The sequence below is a fragment of the Trachinotus anak genome, unplaced genomic scaffold (genome assembly GCF_046630095.1).
Source record: "Trachinotus anak isolate AG129_WGS33_773 ecotype Australia unplaced genomic scaffold, CSIRO_AGI_Tana_v1 ptg000021l, whole genome shotgun sequence".
Lineage (NCBI taxonomy): Eukaryota > Metazoa > Chordata > Actinopteri > Carangiformes > Carangidae > Trachinotus > Trachinotus anak.
Genome location: NW_027273872.1, coordinates 24,120,775 through 24,129,050, shown reverse-complemented (window position 1 = coordinate 24,129,050; position 8,276 = coordinate 24,120,775). Strand labels below are relative to the sequence as shown.

Genomic DNA, 8,276 nt, shown 5'->3' with positions numbered 1-8,276 from the left:
TATCTGAACTGCATAACAAAGAAAATATGATGCTGTCAAGCTATCATTAAACAGAAAAAAACAAGGATATCTGTGCCAGCAGCTAATAGTTTCTTTCAAGCAGAGATAGAAGAAAAAAGTAAAATTAATCCAGGGAATAAAACATACGCGCAGCTGACAAGATGTCTTCACTGACAAAAAGTACAACTGAAGGTTTGTCCAAAAGACACAAAAATAGGCACCATGTGACTATCACCCTCCATTCTGGAGCAATTGTGAGATCCCACCTTTTCTTACCCACGCTGCAACTGATCCACCACAGGGCAAAGTGCTGTGTCTTCAACATGACACCTCTACACCAAGCGTCCCTGATGTACTGATTTGAGAAACACAGCACACATGAGCTGATTGATGACAGAGGTTCACAGATGTTTTAAAAACAGCTGTTGTGAGCTTGTTCTCTCTTGCCATTGGACAACCACAGAACATGATGCATTTCACATCTCCTGCCCTTAAAGGAATTATTTGTGAGTTTTCTCTCCTGTCGTATGTGGTTTCTTGCTATGAGTGAGTGGTGATGATTGTTTCTTGACAAGAGCTTCAGCCATCGTTGTCTTTATAACACAAGAGGTTATAATACGCCCTCTGAGCAGTGATACGTCTTCGGGGCAGATTGGAGGTTACAGTGAGTCATCATCAGAAAAATTATGAGACGGGGCTAGCTGGTTAGCGCGCTAACTTCAGTAGATGATAAGACGTGATAGAGACAAGAGTTAACATTGGTGATGCTTTCCACCTCTGGAGACAGCTGTCGGTGAGTAAAACAATTAAGTTTGATCCTGAATTTGCATTGTTTCTTCTAGACTGGTAAAAAGCTGTTGGCTGTGTAGCAATGGTAACACTGAGAAAAAAGCTCCTTTAAAGTGAAAAAAAATGAGAGATATATGAAAATGTTAGAATCATCTGTTTACCCTCTATGTTAGTATTCATTCCACTGAAAAGAAAAAAAAAGTAATATTAGACGAATGAGCTTCTGCATAATGATCTACTTTATGAGTGTCTTTATTGTGTAGTTTAAGACTCACAGAGATCAAAAGTTTTTGAAATGAATGCAAAATTATTCTGGGTAAGGAAATGATGATTTGTCCTGAAATAAACAGTCTTAATTGTCACTTTTTACCTCCCTGGCCAATGGAGGAGAAACTGCAGTTTGTCAATTTCCTGCAGTTAATGGGAAAAAGAAGACATGGAGCTGTCCTTGCTATCTGGCTATGTACACAGGAGGTACTGCAGATGTCACTTTGAGTAGATAGGAATTATAATGACTCTTCAAATTGGATTTTGATGTCAGAGGTAATACTGAATTCTCATGTAAGCATAGAAATTTAGATTTTCTCTTTCTGTGCTGCTGGGTTTCTAATAAAACCTCTGTCACTTCCACATTGCCTCATGGTGTGGTCCATTGACCTCAGGGTTAAGGACCCAACACACTTCCACAGCCCCACTCCGCTCTCAGTTTCTGTTACAGGGGCTTGCAGCTGCAGTCGGTGATTTCAAACAAATCTGTTGGCGCCGTGGTAATGTACACTAAATCAAGTGGAAATGCTAAAAAGGAGCAATGGACTGGGAAAATCTTTGCCCTTGCATGGTGATGGAATTGTCAATTATCTGACTGCTAGCAATGGGATTCAAACCCACACATCCTCAGACACTGGAGCCTTAACCCGGCATCTTAGACCTGTATGAGGTTTCAGCTGCAGACATAATGAAGCACTCACCGAGCACTTTATTAGGGACAGCTGTACATCTGCTTATTCGTGTAATTATCCAATCAGCTGATCATGTGGCAGCAAAGCAATGTGTAATATCCTGCAGATACAGGTCAGGGACTTCAGTTCATGTTCAGACAGGCTGGTCTGAGTGTTTTTGAATCTGCTGATCTCCTGGGACTTTCACACACACAACAGTGTCTGTCAGAGCTTTTACTCAGAATGAAAAACAACAACAACAAAAAAACAAAAACCATCCAGTGAGCAGCAGCTCTGTGGACGGAAACAGCTTGTTGATGAGAGAGATCAGAGGAGAATGGCCAGACTGGTTGGGGCTGAGAAAGGCTACAGCAACTCAGATCTTTACAGCTGTGGTGAGCAGAGAAGCATCACAATGAACAACACATCCAACCTTGGGGTGGATGAGCTTCCACCTGACCAGGTCAGGTTCAACTCCTGTCAACCAAGAACAGAAATCTGAGGCAGCAGTGGACACAGGCTCAGCAACACTGGAGAGTTGAAGACTGGACGAATGGAGCCTGGTCTGATGACTGTGGATTTCTGCTGAGGCAGCAGATGGTAGGGTCACAATTTGGCATCAGCAGTGTGAATCCATGGAGCCAACCTGCTTTGTGTTAACAGCCCAGGCTGCTGGTGGTGGTGTGATGATGTGGAAAATGTTTCCATTTTGTTGAATCAATGACCTGAAGAACTGAGGCTGTTTGACAGTAAAGAGAGGATATATCCAGTAGCAGCATGGTGTTCCCAATAAAGTGCTCATTGAGTACATGTAAGGTAAGAATAGGCAGAATAAACAAGTTTAGTTTAATCGAAACCAAAGTGTAGTCAGCTATAGTGTGTATATTATCAGCTCTTTGCTTAATATCTACAGGAGCAAACATGACAGTCAATGACTGACTCTTTAGAAGTATGGTTAAAGAGGGACAGAATGGCTGTTTAAGAAGGTTTACCATTAGCAGAGGATGGTTTCGATCCATCGACCTCTGGGTTATGGGCCCAGCACGCTTCCGCTGCGCCACTCTGCTCTGTTTGTAGTGTCAAAGTTTGGAACCACAACCCGTAATTTCAAATAAATTTCTCATCAAGGGTCAGGTGGATCCCCAGAAAGGTTTTGAATGACATTCACTTAGATGAGATTTCCCTAAGATTGTGACTGAAACATGTTGCACTTCCATTTTCCACTTCATGACCCCGTGCTTCCTGTATTCTGTTATGAGGAAGTATATGTGAAAACAAGCAGGCTTGCTAAAATGATTAATTTCACTCATTCATTCATTCATTCATTTTCCATACTGCTTATCTGAAACCAGGTCCCGGGGGCTGGAGCCAATCCCATCTGACATTGGGCGAGGGCATGATACACCCTGGACAGTGGACAAGACGCCAGTCTATCACAGGGCTATGATTAATCTCCTCCAAGGTAAATCTAATCAAAAGCAATGTGCCAAGATGGATATTTTTGTATCTAAAAAATTACTTTGTCATAATATCTTGGGGGTTTTCATTCTGAAAACGCTGATGGAGAAGCACGGTGAAATTCAGGAATCCAACATCTTACAGTTCACGTAATTGCACCTCTAAATCCATAAAACCATCACTCAGCCATGGTGGTAGATTATAATCACTCCTTGTCCATTCCAATTTCAACAAGGTAACATCCTGCACTAAATGACACGAGCAGTAGCTTAACAACTGATATCCAGTTCATGATCACTGAAACATGTTGTATGCTGCATATATGAAAGCCCCTAGATGTGCAGCCAGTCACCTCAGTGCCTGTTGATAGTCTTATCTGAATGGTTGAGGACAAACATCACATTGGCCGCAACCACACCTCTCAATAAACTGGAGCCTTAATCCAGTGCTGTAGTTCACACGGCCACACTACCATGACTGTGCCCACCACTGAGGTCACCGAAGTCCGGACCTTGGAACGTTTGCAGAGTTGTCTATAATAAAAGTCTTGAAATAATTGTCTAAAACAACTTTGCTGTGGTGCTGCAAAGATGTTGTACGAAGTCAAGATCACAGACTTTCTCATCTGTGTCATCCATGCATGTGTTCTGTGTGGTGATGGGCGGAGTGAATGATCTTGTCGTTAATACAAATCTTTACTCGACACAGTGGTTCTTTGCTAATGTCAACACACCCCACAGGAAACTGAATCCTCTGAAGCAAGATACAGGTAAATAGAAAATTTCACTAGCAGACTGTCTGGAGTTCAGTGCCTTTCATCCCCAGACATCAAATACCTCCTGTGGTCGTCAATCATGATGACGGCGAGTTAGTTTCACTTGAGTCAACTCACTGGCTAGCTCGTAAGCTAACATTAATCCCCTGAAAATACTTTTCCCTCAGTTCAGTTTGTGTGAAGTTTTAAATCCATATAGAGGTACCTCTATATATTATTATTTTAATTGTATTCTCGCAGAGGTCAGTAACATTTGCATGTCGATATCAACTAACCCTGTGTTTACTTTCTGACACAGACAAGTATGAGAAGAAGGCATTGATCAGAGTTCAGCTTTGGGAAGGGAAGAGCTATGGGACAAAATGAGGAGTGAGAGCAGGTAAACCTGTTGGGCCCATATTAGAATTAGCATTATGTTTTTGTGCTGTTCAACACAACAAAAACAGGCTCACATTCAAACAATGCAGGCCAAATTACCACAGAGAAAACAAACCTAGCATAATTATGGTGGTGTAATATAGTTTTGTTGTAAGAATATATTATTGTGTAAAACAAGCTTATCTTTATTTACTGTCAGAGACACGTTTCTGTAATTCCTACTGACTTAGTTTTAAATCTGTCCAGTTTTTGCCCTTCAAACGTCTTAAAATGCACACAGGAAGATCAGGGAAATCTGAATGTTTTCAGGGAGGATGCCATCGAACTGCCCTCGCAAGATCAGTTTTTGGTACGTAGTCTGCAAGGTAGCATGCAAGGTCTGTGCATACTACCAGATGGATGGTCACACTACTGTCAAGTGTTTATATGTATGACAGGGAATGAATGAATGAAGGATGATTTGGGCACAGTACATGTTTCAAAAAACTGCTCTAAAATAGCAAAAACAAAAGTCAAGACTTGCCTCCAAGTCTTAAAATGGAACTCCTGAATGAGAGCCTGGCAAGTGTCTGTGAGTAAAGTTGAATGGTTTTCAGACCAAAGACACTGACCTCCGCCTGTAGCTTTGTCTCTATTTTGTGTGTGTGCCTTTTTTTGTGCTTAGGGTCCAGAGCTCTGTCCATCCACACAATGGTATTTTGTAATTTCATTATAGCCACTGCCACTACCAATGTGGCAGCTGCTGGGAAAAGTAGGAAATGGGAAATGTAGTCTTTATTTTAACAAACACAAAAGGCTTCTTCTCCTTAACAGTGCATACAAATCTTTTAAGCCAGTTGTGCCCTTAGCATAGAGCTGTTTGATATGTTATGGGAAAGTACTCAATGACATCTCAGCTACATCTTTACCATTATGCTATTGTTCTGTATCCACAGGCTCCAGCTGCCTGCACACTTGAATAAGAGGTTTCAAAAACCAAAGGGATCAAAGTGTCTTTCATACAGAATGTTTTTGATCTGTGGCTGCATTTAAAGCTGCTCTGTAGTTGGAGATGGACACAAGAGAAAGTAGGAGGTCTGAGTTTCACTTGTGAGACAGACTGTCATCTACATTTGTTGGAATAAAACATTTTCTACTTCTTCTATAGCTCAGCTCACATTGCTCTGCTAAACTGCGTATAGCTGAGAGAAGCTTGCAAAGGGCACTCCACTGAGGAAATTAGTCACTGTCAGAGAGCTGTGATTTAAAACGCTGAAGTGGAATATTTCCTTGAATATAAAGCAGTGGCCATCCCACTCGAAACAATACCCTTAATATTGCTTCCAAAGGTGAGTGGTCCTAATGCACTTTCATTGGCTTCTCTACAACAGCACAAGAAGTGCAGTATATGGGGAAACCACTGCAGGCAGTTATTTGTTTGAAAGCTGCTGCCTGCCTGAAAAGGTCGTCCATTTAAAATGGTAAATGCAGAAACTCAGAGAGGAGGTATGAACATCTTTGCTGAATTACTCAATTTACTCTTGTCTGACCTTTGTTCTCTATCTGTCAAGCCAGCTTTAAGCAGTGAGGAATGGCAGATATGAGGCGGGGATTAATGGTTATGCCCTACAATTTACACTAACATCCCCTTATCACCTTTTACCCACAGTTCAGTCTTTTCAGTGGGCGGGAGGACTTCCAGCTTCATGGCAGAATGACGATGTCTTCCAAAGCTCTCCTCATTATGTTTTACACAATTTATCTGTCTGAGACACCTTTTTTTTCATAACTTAAACCTGCAGTTTTATTACTGCAAGTATGGATCCTGTCCCTGTCAACAACTGTCCTGTAAGCATGGCTACCAGAAGCGACAGAGCTAAAAAACACCAACAAGCCCGAGCAGACCTCACGCTCTGAGCCGTGTGCACAGTTCTTGTCGCGCTCCAACCTCTCTTAAATTGCTGTTTCTGACGTATCTATTCTGCATTTCATGTACAATATTTGTATATTATATATTATAGTTAGAAAGTCTGCTGTAACATGATAATTTTCCCTCAGAGGATCAATAAAGTCTGTCTGTCCGTCCCAGAGGCTACATCTCCAAGATGCCTGATTTAGACATGCTAGCATTTGATCTTCAACAAAGGACTGATTGATGATGTATCTGGATTGAATATAAGTGACTTATCAATACAAACAGTTACAATATAGTCAGTGGCTACCTGTGTATTTGTGCATGTCTAAACCTCAGGTATTATGACAGAAGAAGATGTCAGAGTTAAGTTTAGTCAAAGTATAATATAGATGTATGTACAGATGGTTCATTGTTTTGCATAATTTTCCTCACTGTAAAAACACTTGCTTCCTACATAAAGCAGCATAAAATAATCATTTTACTGTAAATAAAAGTATAATTAATCCACCTCACCTGCCTTGTCACTTATTGGATGTGTCTTTATCCTACTAGTGCATTTATTGACTTTGTGTTCCCTTTGCAGGATTTATTGTCACAGCAGTGATTTATAATTTGGCAAACCTGTGAGGGTAAAGATTATTTTCATCTGGGGATCACAGAAAAGGAAGACACTGGTCTGCGGCTGTAGCCGGTGGGCGAATCAATGATTTAGTTTATCTATAATCTACCGAGGCCTGACAGCAGGACCGCAGCACGCTTTTGTTGAATTCCAGGCCTGGAACAGAAACATTTTGTTAAAATTTGAAAACAACCATCAGTCACTGAGCAAAAGCAACAGCGTCACTAACATGGCTGCCACAGGAAAAAAAACAACTCTTATTACCATCTGCAGATACTGGCACCGATTTCCTCTCTCTCTCATGTCTGGCCCGACCAGAATTACTCCTCTGTATGACTTTGTTGTCCTGCCCAGCTGGATGATCACTTCCTCCTCTCTCTCTCTCTCCTTTTCTCTCTCTCTCTCTCCCTCTGTAGTCCCGTCCAGTGATTTTTCTCTGTAGACAATCGAGCATTACCAAGTGCCAGCACCAAAATAAATCGAAGCCAGACTTCCAGTGCGTCATTAACCTCAAACAAGCATCAATATGGTGTAATTATAGAAACATGCAAAAGCTAAAATTAAACATTGAAAGATTGAATTATATCTTATGACACCTCTCACGCATCATTTTCTGATACATTTAAATTTAGAAATAGCAGAAAAAATTTGCTGCATTACATCCTAGCTTCATCACAACAAAGACTGTTCCCAGGTTTAACAAGACATACAGGCTCAGATGTTTTTCATTGTGTCTTAAAGCCATGTCAACTTGCCCAAATGTACATTGTAAGAGTTATTGTTGTAATTATCATTTGTGATTCTTGGTGTAATTGTTCCTGAGGTTCATACCAGGCAGGTAGACGTCCCTTACTAGCTCTTCCAGTGAAAGACATGGGGGCAATATCACAGTCTTCGACCCCTCAAGAAATGCATTCCCAAATTCAGCCCAAACTACTACAAGGCCTCTGCAAAAGACTCCAACTTTGGAAGATGACCACTTGACTTGGAGCTCAGTATCAGCTTTAGCTGAACTTTAAGATGCAGGACTCTGGATTTTACCCCCCATCTTTTACAGCGTGGGAGGGAATCTCTACAGGCACAGGAGGAATGATTAGTGTCCACTAACACTTTAGTCTACAATGTAATAAGTGTTCGACTAAGAGAGTCTTGGGAAATTTCTGAACTAATGTCTTTATATAGTATTTCATTAAAACCCTCTCTTGTATTTGAGTATATGAGACAATCATGGACACTAACATTTCTGTGAATTACAGTGTTGCTCTCACATCTTCTCTCAGTGGCTTTGATGTAATTGACTCATCAGAAACATCATTCTCACAGCTCTTAATGCGGTTCTCAAAAGAGTTCATGCATTTCTCACAACACTGTGTCATCTGTGCAAAAGCCACTAAAACAATCAAAACCGTGTTCACATGAGTCAAA

At 41.0% G+C, this 8,276-nt stretch overlaps 1 long non-coding RNA gene across 1 annotated transcript; it reads left to right on the top strand.

Moving 5' to 3' along the window:
• The first annotated feature begins 546 nt into the window (after nucleotides 1-546).
• Nucleotides 547-6,735, top strand: LOC139606359 (uncharacterized). Its single transcript, XR_011684614.1, has 4 exons — nucleotides 547-793; nucleotides 3,080-3,189; nucleotides 4,259-4,339; nucleotides 5,987-6,735. It is a non-coding gene; the product is annotated as an uncharacterized lncRNA (long non-coding RNA).
• Nucleotides 6,736-8,276: the final 1,541 nt, after the last annotated feature.